Genomic DNA, 14,611 nt, shown 5'->3' with positions numbered 1-14,611 from the left:
ATAGAATTCTCTATGGATATGAGCTGTTTAGCTCTGCTTATCCAAGTTCTTGATCTTTCCAAGAATCTATTAATTTCCAGAGCACCCTAAAATAGTTTCGTAAACCTGGCACTATTGACATTTTGCAAGGTTAGTTCTTTGCTCAGAGAAGGACTATCTTGTACACTGTGGGATTTTAGCAGCAATTGCGGCCTCTGTATCCATGCCAATAGCAGCTCCCACCCACTTGTGAGGACCAAAAATGTCTCCAGGCATTTCCATATATTCATGGGTAAGGGGATGGGGATTCGAAATAATTGCCCCTAGCTGAGATCCACTGTTTTGGAGGATAAAACATTAATTTAGGGTTCTCAGAGAAATTGTGCATTATATATTTGCAAATGTATTCAACAAGGGTGCAAACTCCATTAGTCCAGGAAAACATAAACCTGGCCCCCACTAAAAAAGGCAGTAAGTTCATGATTCTCCAGTTTCCTTCAGGTGTTTAGAGCTATGTGTGGTACTTCCACAGATTTTGGTCCTGACTCCATCATTTGTTACTGATTTGACCAAGGGCTTGTTATCTGACCTCTCTAAGCCTCAGTTTTTCTCATCACAAAATGGGGACAATACCTGCCTGAGAGTTTGTTATAATGATCAAAGAAAACCACCTATCTTAGTATCCATGCTTGGAAATTCCCTCATAAATCATCATTTGTTATTATATGGCACAATTCATATTCAGCTTCAATGAGGTAGATATATAATCCCCTTTTTATAAAACCACAAATTCAATCAGGACTGACAGATCTCATTAATGGGAACAAGTTTAATAATCATACAGTGGGACTTACAAATAACTAGAGCTCTCTCCAGCTTTCATTTTGACTTGCCTTTAGTTTCCTTCCTGTTGGATGCACATGAGTCACTGGTTTCTGAGCCATCAGCCCAGTTTTTGTTTTTAGTGGGAGTGCCCGGGAAAATAGTCAACATCAACTTAACTGCAGTTTGACAAACCACAGGGGTGTTTCAGTAAACATGTAGCATGCTGAGCTGTGTGCCCTTAGGAATCGGTGAATGCTGACCAAGAACATCCTCTTTGGGGGCCCACCCTGTCACCGTAACACAGTTCAAACAATCCCCCGAAATCATGGAGGGATTCGGATTGTTCAAAGCTTAACATCAACCAGAAAATCCACCAGCCACATGAGAGCATGAGGAGGGCTCTCACAGTGGGCAAGAGCGGACAATGCTTCAAGCGACAAGAAGAAACAGGCCCATCTGGGTGTCTCCCGCTCATTTCTGCTAAAGTTTCCCCAAAGACCATGCTGCTCAGGATTGTGAAAGGGGACCAATGACTTCTTTGAGAAACAAAATATTTTTTACAAAAGCTTCCCGGAGGGATTAGGATGTTTACAACACTTGGAGAACAGCCAAGTGGGAGTAAATTCCAGCACAGCATGGAGAAGTGATCAAGTTTACAACCTGTGGGCTGGATCAAGGGCGAGAGTGCCAAATATCTCCCCCAGAGTGGCATTAGCTGGAGAGATCCCACTTCGGGGGGATTTTATAAGGAGGGGAAGATGACTGCTCATTGACAATCATGTCCATTTGGGGGAATCTCAGCTTCCCACAGCTGTGCGAGCTCAGGAAGGCCTCAGCTGAGGAAAAGATGGAGTCTTCAGCTTGGAGCACCAGTGAAGCCAAAGAGGTGGCAGCTGCCCCTCTTCCCTGCTAGGCTCATCTTCAGCAGCGAGGTGCCTACTCATTTGTACTGGCAAGACCCTGCCAGGACCAAGACACAGAAGGACAACTCACGTTAGCATGGGACAATGACACATGTATCCATTAAATGAGGAAGAGTTGAATCAGCCAAAGAAGACCCTCAGTCAAAGGGGAACGTGCCAATACAAACTCTGACATCATAGCAGTGGGAATGTGGGGTGAGCATTTCTCCAAAGAAGGGGATAGCTGTTCCTGTTCTGAGCTTGCAAAGCTAGAGATGGCTACTCAGAGATTCAGTCACTTCCCACAGATAACCTTGATGTGGAGCAGTGTCAATGCTTTAAATCAAGCCCACTGGCTGCTTTTGTAAATACTGTTCATTGGATACAGGCAGACCCATTCATTTATGTGTAATCTGTGGCTGTTTTTCCCCCTGCGATGGCAGAGTTAAATAGTTGTTGTAAAGACTGTAGGAGCCTGCAAAGCCTTTATCTACTATCTGGCTCTTTGTAGAAAAAATAGGCTGACTCCTGCTTTAAATAATTTTCTCAGGGAATATCTAGAGTTAAAATATGGCTGAAGTAAAACCAAAATGGTTACAGGTTTGACAAACCTTTCCCCTTCCTATATTTCTATGTATTTATTCCTGTACTTACTGTGAGATACTTCACTGTTTATACCTCCTCTTTTTAAAAGCTAAAACGTATGAGGCAATGTATTTATGCTTTAAACTTGCCATGTAGATTTGATAATTTATAATAAACAAATAACTAGGCTCCCATTATGCTGATTGTTCAAGAATCACATATATCCCAACTTCAACTGTTTTTTAAATAAGCAACTAATTTCAGATTACAAACAGATAAGAAAGATCCTTTCATATATTTAAATCTCTTGCAAAGTCTCTAAAGTTTGAACAAGATTTGACAAAAGTAAATGCCTACACTCTTGCTAATTTAATTATTACTAGTTAAAATAATTGTATTTTCCCCAGGCTTGCCTTAGATGCCCCTGGGACTTGTCTATAACTCAAGATTTCAAAAAAGACTGATGCTAAAGGCTCTATGAGGGATTTCCTCCTAGTCTTCATGTTCTCTCCATAATTGCTAAAATTGCCTCATAATCGAACTGGATTGTTATTAATAGTTCATGAGAAGGCTCTTGTGGGTTTCCTAATGAGCAACATAGTCCATGCCATATTTCCTCTGATGTTTCCTCATAGTCTATGAGTTAATGACAAAATGATCGGAAGTAAAAAATAAAACAGGAAGAACATTCTACAGTTTTTTGTCTCTAGGAACTTTCTTGATGCTAAAGTTCACATTGCTAATGATTTTTCAACAATGGTAAAATTTAACTTAAAAAAAAAAAAGAATTTATTTTATTTCAAAACAGTCAAGCAACCAAACAAAACCACTTACTTTGGGTCTGCTATATTCAAGCAAAGCACTACTTTGGGCACTGGTGGCTCTAAGAATATCTGAGATAATATCACTCTTCAAAATACTGCCAATCTAGGGAAAGATAATCAGACACATCTCAGTTCACACTTTGAAAACTAAGTTTTTGTGGAGGAAAAGCAAAATGCAACGGGAACATAGTATAAAGAACAATTAATTCCAAAGGAGAAGAGGGCAAGGTGCCTAGAAAATACTTCATAGAGAACATGCATTGCCATTCAGTCTTACAGCTTCTCATGGGTGTGAAAGGGTGGGATGGAGGGCTCAGGTTCACTGCAGTTTGTGGAGAGAAAATGTTATGAACAAAGGCAAAGAGGCGTGCGAGTCTGTTTTGATCACTTACTATACTGCCTTGATATTATTTATTCATGGGCCTGCTTTTCCCCACCAGACTTTCAGTTCTTAGGAAGGAGCTATATCTTCATCACTGTACCACCAGAGCTTCACATCATAGTGTGTCTTGAGTTCAGCAATGAATCAATCATGTGATGCAATTCATGACTCAACTTATTTCAGGTGCAAGTCAAAATTTCCAAATTCAAGCTTTTAAAAAACTATAAATTTTAACCCCAGCCTAAATCTTACTGGTTTACCAGGTAAACCTCTTAGATCCTCAGTTTCCTAAGCTGCAGTTGGAAATTGGGGGATGGTCAAGGGCATGGCAGGGGAAAATTAACAATATATCACAGGGATTGGGATGAAATGAGATAATACATATCAAGCACCTACCTAACTTCATGCTGGACCCAGGAGATAATTAAATTGGCTTCATTTCTTTTCTTTTAAAATAAAAAAAAAAAATAATAATAATAGTGCTTTCCACATGCTCTACACTAGTATAGACATTTCTAAAACTATGTTCCAAGGACTCACTTCCCCTGTGAGTTCTTCTAGAAGTGTTTCATAGTTGAATGCGTTTAGGGAATTCTCTCTAAAATGTTCCCCTCCTGGAGAGTTACAGGGCACATCAGCAAGGCTAGAAAATGTCCAACAATAAACAAGTCTGTTTAGCTGTATTTATGCTCCTCAAACTTATTTGACCACAGACTTTCTCCATGATACTACCACCCACCAAGACAGAGTTGATGAACTCAGATCTAAAGAGGACATTCTGGGCTCATCACTTTCACTCTACCACCCACCCTGCAAATATTCTTGTCCTTATTCACATCTGATTACATAAGTAATGATAGCACAATGGTTGTTTTTTGTTGTTGCTGTTGTTTTGTTTTCTGGTTCTGAATAGCTGTTTTACTAAGTTATGTGTCCTGCTCTAAGTGCAGATTAAATATTCCACCTTCCATTAATATTGAGCACTTTTTTAAATGAAAGCAAAATAATCAAGAGCCATGTTATTTAAGGTTTAACTTTTAGTTTTATCTTAAATCTGTACTGTTTGGGCTTATATTTTTATTTTTAACACAGAGATTGTTCCAGAAACATCTCCTTAATGGCTCATACCACCTATGGCTACCTGAGCTCCTCATTGCTGCCGCCAGGACTGAAAAGGACCAAACACTGCTATCATTTGTCACTCAACACTAGCTAATGTGTCCATGTGGGATTCAGCCTTCTTTCAACACAGTTTCACTTTTTACTTATTTTACTTTCACTATTATCCATGAATCCCAGCCTGAGGGCATTTTCATATTGCAAAGAATATCATATGTAATAATGATGCCTCTTCTCTCACATTGTGAAACCAGTAAAATAGAAGTAACTCTTTCATAAGTTCAGAAATCTAGTTCAAAAAAAAAATACCAGAAAGTTTTTATAGAAAGTATTAAGAAGCACTAGTAGATTATCATAAAATATATAATTTTTTTAAATTAATGTTTACCTTTCCATTCTCCATATTAACATCCCACACCAGATTCTAAGTTCCCTGGGAGCTGAAATAATTTCCAACTTATCTTTTTACCTCCAGGGCTTAGTGTAGTGTTTTGGATATAGTACATTCTCAAATATTATTTATTGAACTGAGCTGAATTAATCTTTTTAAAGAATTAATTTTTTAAAAGATTTAAGTTTTTAAATTTCTTTTTAAAGAGTGAAGAATTCAGTGGAAGTTGTTTCCAGGGACACCTAGGTCTCTGAAGAGTAATGAACTCTAATTTCACTTTTGTTGTTCAGTCGCTAAGTCATGTCCGATTCTTGGCGACCCCATGAACTGCGGCATGCCAGGCTTTCCTGTCCTTCACTATCTCCCAGAGTTTGCTCAAACTCATGTCCATTGAGCCAGTGATGCCATCCAATCATCTCATCCTCTGTGCTCCCTTCTCCTCCTGCCTTCAGTCTTTCCCAGCCTTAGGGTCTAATTTCACACCGACTTGCTAAGTCTTCACATGAATATGATCTGAATAAATCAGTAGGGGAAAAAAATATGGCCCAAATGTCCTGAAACTCAAACCATTCTTGATACTTAGAGACTCAAGGAAAAAGAAAATGTATATGCCTTTTGCTTTAGAAATTCTTTTAGTTTGATAAATAATATCTCAATTATCCAGAATTAATAACTGGGTATTATCTTGCTTTTCTCAACTTTCAGGAGAAAAGGGTAAAAAGGAGAGAAGGGAAGAGAAAAGAGAGGGTGAGATAGATCAAAAGACAAGAAGGAAGGGAGGGAGAAAAGGTGGGAAGAAGGATGGATGGAAGGAAGGGAGAGAGGGAGATTGGGAGGAGGGAAGATGCTGTTATCAAGTTTTGCTGTTTATTTCAAAAATAACTTTGACAGTTTGTTCAACAGTGAGTCTAAATTAAATTGAATTCCTCTATATCAATTTTTTCAACGTTGAGTATTATACAATCAAAAGGGAAATTTTTGATCATTAACTTATCTTTACCATCAATCCATTATTGGTAAAATGCAACAGTAAATCCCAAAATATAATAATGTAAAAAAAATAAAATTTCACTGAATTTTAAAAATATTTTTCTTATATTTGCTTCTGTATTTACTAATATTGAACATTTACAAGCTGCCTCAAGAAGATCAAACCAGTCAATCCTAACGGTAATCAATCCTGAATACTCATTGGAAGGACTGATGATGAAGCTGAAGCTCCAACACATTGGCTACCTGATGCGAAAAGCCGACTCATTGGAAAAGACCCTGATGCTGGAAAGATTGAAGGCAAAAGGAGAAGAAGGCAACAGAGGATGAGATGTTTGGATGGCATCACCAATTCAATGGACATGAACTTGGGAAAAGTCCAGGAGATGGTGAGGGACAATCAGACACAACTTAGCGACTGAACAAGAAGTACCTGAACATACACAGACAAGACAGATCCACACCTGACTTTCACTCCTGGCCTGAATATGGTGAGTATTCTGACTGCATCCTCTCAGGCTCTATTCATTTGCGTGTGTCCACTCCTCTATGTGAAAAGGGAAGGTCCCAAACTGCCACCACTTCTCTGTAACCAATTATGGTAAAATCGTCTTTGATGTAGCACTCCATATAGCAAAAAACATCAAGTTCATTTATGTAGTAAGTTCACTCTTGTTAGTGTCTTCATGACTCCAGTTTTATAATATCAAATAAACAACCACGATTTGTTAAAAAGCTTAGTCAATAAAAAGGTTTTTCTATTGTAATTCATTATCATAAAAGAAAAGTTCTGACGTTACAACTGGCAAAAAGCATCTCAATGGCTATCTGGGGACAATTCCTGTTTTGCCATGAGACTGGTCACAGGACATGAAGAGTTAGATACTGACTACTTAGGTGAACTTTCAATGTTGAAACAGTTGTAACACAAATAGAAACCCTGAGTCCATACAGCAATCTTTAGGTGATCTGGCATACACTGAATATACATTTTTAATTTAGTGAAATGAAAACAGAAAATCATAAAAAAAAAAAGTTCTCATAGAACTTACACACACTGAAAAACACATCAGAACATTCCAATTTGAAAAAAACTGCTGCAATAGATTTACCATCTTGAACATTAAACTTATTTTTAAAATAATGATCTTTAGATACGTTTAGACATTTCAATGATCAAAGAAACTCTTGACTACACAGACTTTATTTTCTAAAGTAGGAAAATGCTTTGGCTTATGTTTGAAAGTCTTTTTAAAACAATTTTTTAAATTGAAGGTGGAGTTTTTCCTTTAAACATTGTTTAATTTGAAATTTTATTTTATCAATATGTTCCACTTACCTTTTTCTTTTTTCTACTGGAGTTTAGTTGTCAAGACGTGTAATGCAGCTTTTTAGTAGTAAAATCATCCATCCAAGACCTAATAACAAGGAAGCTCATGAAAGATGACTTGCAACATTTTTTTCAGTTTTTTTATGCTTCTTTTAACATAGTTTTTAAAAATCACTTTGTAACTAATAGGAAATATCTAGTTCTTTTTTAGTGACTCAAAACTTTCCTTTAAAAGCCATATTGGCTTCTTTCTATTGCTGACTATTTCTTTTTTCCAAATTTGATTTTTTAGTTGGAGTTATAATCATTCTTTCAGGAAAACTATTACTTTATCTGAACATGTCATCATTCAAAATGGCTATGTCTACAAAAAAATTGAAAGCAGAGCAAAATATCAATGCTCAGTAAAAGGACTATGAAAATATTTGGAATCTAGTTTTTCTTCGCAGCAAAAAGCAAGTTTGCTTTCCAGAACACCACCCAGATAGCATCAAAACACATTAACTAACCATATGGACCTATTTCCAAGAACCAATTTCAGAGTCACTGGGTTTTCTGATTTTGGACAAGATAATGTCATTTCTTTTGACATGATTTGCTAAAATTCAAATTTAATGCAACCTGAACTATCATCATTATCCATAAATACTGGAGTTATCTTGTATTATGAGATCTAGCATAATTTCTGTTTTTCTCTGATGTAACCAACCTCCCATTCTGGGATGTTAATTTATATGAAAGGGTAGATTTAGAAGTAAATATTAAATTACTCTTAAGGCATGGAAAATTTGCTCATCTTAAAGAGTTTTTTGGTTTGATGATGCTTGCTTAATTTGCTTTCTTCTTATTCTCAGAGTTAACCCAAATCATCAGTTTCTAATGCCTTAATTGCAATCATGTCCAAAAAGTTAATGCATGAAAAACCAACAAAGCAACTTCAAGAAAATCATTAGAGCACTAGACTGGCTATTAATGATGATGATAATGATAATGGTATTTTATACCTCTACAGTGTCTTTCATCTAAGTATCTCAGAGAACTTTACTAATAAATACTTTGATTTTACCCAAACAAATCTGCTTTTCCAATTATATGCACTTCTGTAAAACTGCTTCAAATATTAGCATTAATCATAAACCCAGAATCCCTCAATTTTAGCATTTCAACCATTTATACACTTAGCTTATTTAAAGAATGAAAGTGAAAGTCATTCAGCTATGTCCAACTCTTTGCAACCCCATGGACTATACAGTCCATGCAATTCTCCAGGCCAGAATACTGGAGTGGGTAGCTGTTTCCTTCTCCAGGGGATCTTCCCAACCCAGGAATTGGACCCAGGTCTACCACATTGCAGGCAGATTCTTTACCAACTAAGCCATAAGGGAAGCCCAAGAATACTGGAGTGGGTAGCCTATGCCTTCTGTAGGGGACTTCCAGACCCAGGAATCAATCCAGGGTCTCCTGCATTGCAGGTAGATTCTTTACCAGCTGAGATACCAGGGAAGCCTTTTTAAAGAATATTTGTGCAATTTTTGATGTTCTAGAAACAGCTTGCTTCCTGGGAATTGATTACTACTGTTATCAAAGTTAAATATCCATTATTGTAAGAGGTAGCTGAATAAATATAGATCTATGTATCTCTTTTCTAGATCAGGAATTGAAATTCTAATGACCTGGAAAAACAAATCTTTGTGAAATTGCTCTGATCTCAATAAAACTTTGGCTTTTTTTGTCATTCTTTCAACTTGAATAGCAAAACTCTTTGTATGTTTTTTAAAATATGTGCACACCCACACACCTTGGGCTTAATAGTGGTCTGACATATTGTAAGGCACCCTGAATGTGAGAGGACTCTAAGAGTGATCTTTCTTCCTCTGTGCTGTGCAGTTGTCCCCTCCCAGGTGGTACTAAGGAAGGGGTATACCTTAGAGAAAAGGGCAGCCTTGACCAGGGGGTACATTATAATCTGTTGTGAAAGGCATCAAGTAGCTGATGGTCTCCTGTTAGAACCTATAATCAGGCTCCCCAGACTCATCTAGAAACAATTCAAAACACTTGACTTGGTTATTAGTCAGTGTTTCATAAAAAAACACCACAAACTCTCCTGCGTGTGGATGCTCAGTTGTGTCCAACTCGGCAAGTCCATGGACTGTAGCCGCCAGGCTCTCTGTCCAATCTTTCTGGTAAGAACACTGGAGTGGGTTGCCATTTCCTACTGCAGGGAATCCCCAGGGATCAAACCCGCATCTCTTTTGTCTCCTGCATTGGGAGGTGGGCTTTTCATCAGTGCACCACCTGGGAAGCCCACTAGCCTGCAGGATTGCACTGGGACGACCCAGAGGGATGGTATGGGGAGGGAGGAGGGAGGAGGGCTCAGGATGGGGAACACATGTATACCTGTGACGGATTCATTTTGATATTTGGCAAAACTAATACAATTATGTAAAGTTTAAAAATAAAATAAAATTTAAAAAGAAAAAAAGAAACAGTTAAGGAAGTTCTTAGAATAATGCCAGGCCCCTCATGATTGCTTATGACCCAGGGAGACAATCTCATTGAAAATTAAATGAAAACAAAACAAAATAGAAAACAGAGTGATATATAAAGGAAGTTCAATTTCCGCCTTATGGCCAGATCTCTTACCCTGGTATCCATGGATCACCACCTCTCTAAAAAGATTTCAGATGATCTGTAGACAAAAATGGAGTTGAATATATACATGGTCGGGGTTGGCCATGTGGTGCTAGTGGTAAAGAACCTGCCTGCCGATGCAGGAGATGCAAGAAATGCTGGTTCAATCCCTAAGTTGGGAAGATCCCCTGGAGGAGGGCATGGCAACCCACCCCAGTATTTTTGCCTGGTGAACCCCATGGACAGAGGATACCCTCAGGCTACAGTCTACAGGGTTGCACAGAGTCAGACACAACTGAAGCAACTTAGCACACACACATATACATGGAATTTTTCTAGGATCCGTTCCTCTTATCAGAGACTCCAAAAAGTCCCTGACCCAGGAAAGTTCAGAAACCATTGCCTCATAGCCATAGAATTGTTGTCAATAACAGTAACAAGACAGGAAGATTCTCTCCTTCCTTCCCTAATTATTATATCCTCACAAAAGTGCCCCCCTCCACCATTTTTTTTTTTTTTTTTTTTTACAAATTACAATATTTGATCATTTACTATTTGGTGCTAACAATTTCCTAATGATCTTAATTGCAAAGGTAAGTGTACAGCTCACTACCAGGGACTACCATTCCCTGGTCACACTAGCCTAGTTGACATTTTCTCCTATTTCTTATTTTCTTCCTCTCCATCCTTCATATCTGTAAATCCCCATCCACTAACTTCTGGATAAACAGACGTTAGAATGCTGATATGTAGATTTGTGTGCCAAGATGGAGTTGCAGAGTACCTGTGATTTCTGGTCATGAGAGTTTGTTAAGTAGCTCCAAGCTTAAAAGTATTTACTGTAAGTTAGGGTATGATCCATTTCCATTTTATAGATCAGAATAGGGTTCTGAGTGGTCAAATGACTTGCCTAAATTTATCCAATTATTATAGGAAAGAGCCACAACTCAATCATTTCATTGGATGTTGTTATATCTGTACATGCTTCCTGAAACTGAGGCACCAACTGGCAAACACAGGAGCATCTCACATGAAATCATGTTGAACATAGTGGAGTAAGAAGAGGAAGGAATCTGGGTCCTAGGTTTGGTCTTAAGCCATGATATTAAACATACAACTATTCTACTTCTGGGTTTGTTATATGAAATAATATTGGGTTGGCCAAAAAATTTGTTTGAGCTTTCCATAACATCTTACAGACAAACTTGAATGAAATTTTTGGCCAACTCAATACATTCCTTTACCTTTTAAGCCACCTGAGTTAGTTTCTTGTTACAGCATAAATAACCCTGAGAGATAAAGACAGGTTATTTTAGGTAGTAAAAGTAAATCAAACACTCATGTAAAGGCCTGGTGGAAAGAAAGTCTGAAAAGGTACTCTGGGTCAGATCATGATGGATATTGAATTCCAGGCCCAAACATTGGTACTGACTCAGTACAGGCTTATAGCTATGAGTATAGATTTAGAGTTGTCTGTCTAGGCTCAACCTTTGTTTTCTGCTTGTTAGCTAAATTACCTTGGGAAAATGATTATTTTAAGCAGTAATGTTAGAAGGTTAATGTGGTGTCATTGCGCACGGTGGACTGAAAGTTGGAAGAAATTGGTGTCAGTGAGTCTGGTCAGAAGATTGGTGTGACGATCCAGTAATGAAGAATGAGAGCTATGCTCTGGAGATGGTGAAGGAAATAGGAATGGAAGGATGAAGGAATTACTAAGAAGCTGGACCTGGTGATAGGCTGCATATGGGAGATGTGGCTGAGGAAGGAGTCAAATCTCGCCATATGATTTCAGCACTGGAAGTCTGGAGTGGGGAAGGGATAGGGAGGTCAAGTGTGGTAAGGATAGGGAGTGGGCAGGGGAAATGACTTCCCAAGATCCTCTTTGTGAGTTTGGCACTCTGTTTGGTTATAACTCCTCATCTGAAATCTCATTTTATGTACGATGTGCCAAAATTCTGAGAAGTTAAGGAGCTTCTCCTAAGCTACATAGTCAATGACAAAGCCAAAATTTAATCCCAGCCATTTTCACTTCAAATATCTTGAGAGCCACTCATGACCAGGACAAGAAATAGAAAAATCAGAAGGAAATGAAAAGGTTTTAGGGAGAAGACAAAGTTCAAACTATAGATGCTTAATACAGATAGGGAATACAGGAGAGATTGTGGATAGGGCTTAAATAGAGATATTTTTAGAATGACGGCTTTTTTGAAAGCCATCAGTTGAAAATAAAATATGGAGTGAGAAAGAATAGGTAAGTACTAAAGACAGAGAAGTATGAAAAATGACTGGGAGGACAATTAGGATGGTCCAGATATAGTGAATTCCAAGGGAAAAGTGTGTGGCAAGAGATGAGGTTCCATAATGATGCTGCTTGAGAGACTAAGAGCGTTAGGGGCTGAGAAAAGGGTACAACAAGAAGTGGCTTTTTTTTTTTTTTTTTTTTTGGTGGCTTTCAAACAAGAGATCCCAATAAGTTTGGCAAACATATATGCTAGATTATAAGATATACGAGTCAGTGGAGGAGGAATTGTGGACTATTAACAAAAGGTCTCAATGGTAAGAAAAGATTTGACAAGAAGGGGGAGATCTTTTCTTGTTTACAGTAGAAAGAAAAGAAAATAATTTGAAAATAGCTTAGAAAATAGCTGAAGGTGTCTAGAGAAAGAGATAAGGAGAGAGAAAGGAAGAAGGAGGAGGAGGAAGAAAACGGGAAAGAGGGATGAGGGTAAGAGAAGGAAGAAAAACAGGAGTGAGTATGGAGGTAATCTGTATGTAAACTGGAGTCCAAAAGATGTGAGTTCAGACATGAATAAGTAGTTATCTACAGGACAAAGGAAAGTGCAGGCTGTGACTTTGTCCTGCAACACCTAATGCCTTCAGGCGAAAGTGAGGAGAAAACAGGCTTGTAACTTGCAACCCGTGACTCAGGAAAATGGTGCAGAAGTATCAGTGAAAGCAGCACTGAAGTGATGCTGGAGTTCGTTTCCCGACACAAGCTCCAGAGGGCACTCCCCATGGAAAGAGTTCAGAGTTCTAGCTGTGGCTCTGCTCTATTTAGTTGGGAGGTCTTAATTTCCTTTTTTTTTTTTTTTTAATCATAAGGACACCATTTTCTTTTACCTATATAATGGAACACATTGGCTATGGCTCCTTATGGTTTGCTATAATTTCATATATATATATGAAATTATATATATATATATATATATATATATATATATATCACAAGAAGATGACACCGATGATGATGGTGATAAATAACAATAATAGTTATTCAGTTCAGTTCAGTTGCTCAGTCGTGTCCAACTCTTTGCGACCCCATGAATTGCAGCACGCCAGGCCTCCCTGTCCATCACCAACTCCCGGAGTTCACTCAAACTCGTTATAGCAACAGCATATAAAAATTATTTGTCCCTTTCTATGGTGGGACAGACATATTTATACTTTCTACATACATTATCTCATTTAACCCTCCCATCAGCCCTATGGGATTTCTATATTTACACCCAGTTTATAGAAGAAACTCAGATATAGTGATTTAGTTGCCTAAATTTAACAACCAATAAGTGACAAGGCCGGAATTCAACCTAGCTAACCTGACATCAGATAAAGAATTTTGAAAATAGCCTTCTATTTTGCCATGTATTATTACAAGACAAATTAAGTCTTACATTCTTAAAACCTGGTGTAAACAAATTTCAACAGAGGATATGTTTCAAGTGTATTTATTTTTATTACTAAGGCATCTGTTTTGCAGATCCCATTGACTCTTGACTCCATGGTGTTTCCATAGTTTTGTTTGTTTTCCCACTTAGAAAACAGCACCCCCCACCTTCCTGTAGCTTCTTAAGGAAGATAAATGTCTGAAGTTGTTTGGTATTTTTTTCTGTGAGCAGCAGCATAGTTGATCTGGGAAGGATGCTTTTCCTCTAATGAGCAGCGTTGGCAGCTGATGCCTCAAACATGTTGGCTGACCCTGAGCCGATGAGTATCAGGCAAAGATGATGAAATGGAAAGGAATCCAGATCTTCTTTGACTTACCATGGGGTTACATCCCAATAAACCTATTATAAGTTGAAAAGCATTTAATACAGCTAACTAACTAAAAATCATTGGCTCACCTACCTTAAATATGCTCAGAACACTTACATTAGCCTATAGTTGGGTAAAATCATCTAACAAAAAAAAAGCCTGTTTTATAATAAAGTATTGAATTTTTCATGTAATTTATTGAATAAGGTTCTGAAAGTAAAAATCAGAGTGGCTGTATGGTTAGGAAAGGTTAGGATATATGGGTTTTATTACACCATGACCACTGATTGACTGGGAGACACAGCTCATGGCCATAGATCAGCATCAGGAGACAGTATCTACTGTATATTGCTGGGCCCAAGAAAAGATAAAAATTCACAATTCCAAGTTCAGTTTCTACTGAAGGTATATTGCTTCTGTACCATTGTGAGGTCAAGGAATTATAAGTTGAACCATCATAAAGTTGGGGACCGTCTGTATAACTCTTTAAAGGCCAGAGAAAATTCTTCACTATTTCATAAAAATGAGGAATCAAACTTTGAATGGGTTCCTCAGAGTGTCATTTTAACGACTCTGCCTGAAGTAGTCTTTGGGCTAAACTGCAAGCAAATTGTGTAGGGT

General features: G+C 37.9%; 1 protein-coding gene across 10 annotated transcripts in view; it reads right to left on the bottom strand.

The window, feature by feature from the left end:
• Nucleotides 1-14,611, bottom strand: part of LOC133253824 (uncharacterized) — a 175,966-nt gene that overhangs the window by 98,040 nt on the left and 63,315 nt on the right. For 9 of the 10 annotated variants that reach the window (XR_009738455.1, XR_009738456.1, XR_009738457.1 and 6 more), the window contains one exon: nt 7,337-7,415. The gene's annotated coding sequence lies outside the window, so the exon portion shown is untranslated. Of the gene's footprint in view, nt 1-5,542; nt 6,584-7,336; nt 7,416-14,611 lie in introns of those variants that run through there. The other variant, XM_061427543.1, reaches the window with a different exon arrangement.

The sequence above is a fragment of the Bos javanicus genome, chromosome 9 (assembly GCF_032452875.1).
Source record: "Bos javanicus breed banteng chromosome 9, ARS-OSU_banteng_1.0, whole genome shotgun sequence".
In the NCBI taxonomy this organism is placed as follows: domain Eukaryota; kingdom Metazoa; phylum Chordata; class Mammalia; order Artiodactyla; family Bovidae; genus Bos; species Bos javanicus.
This window is presented reverse-complemented; position numbering and strand designations above follow the sequence as displayed.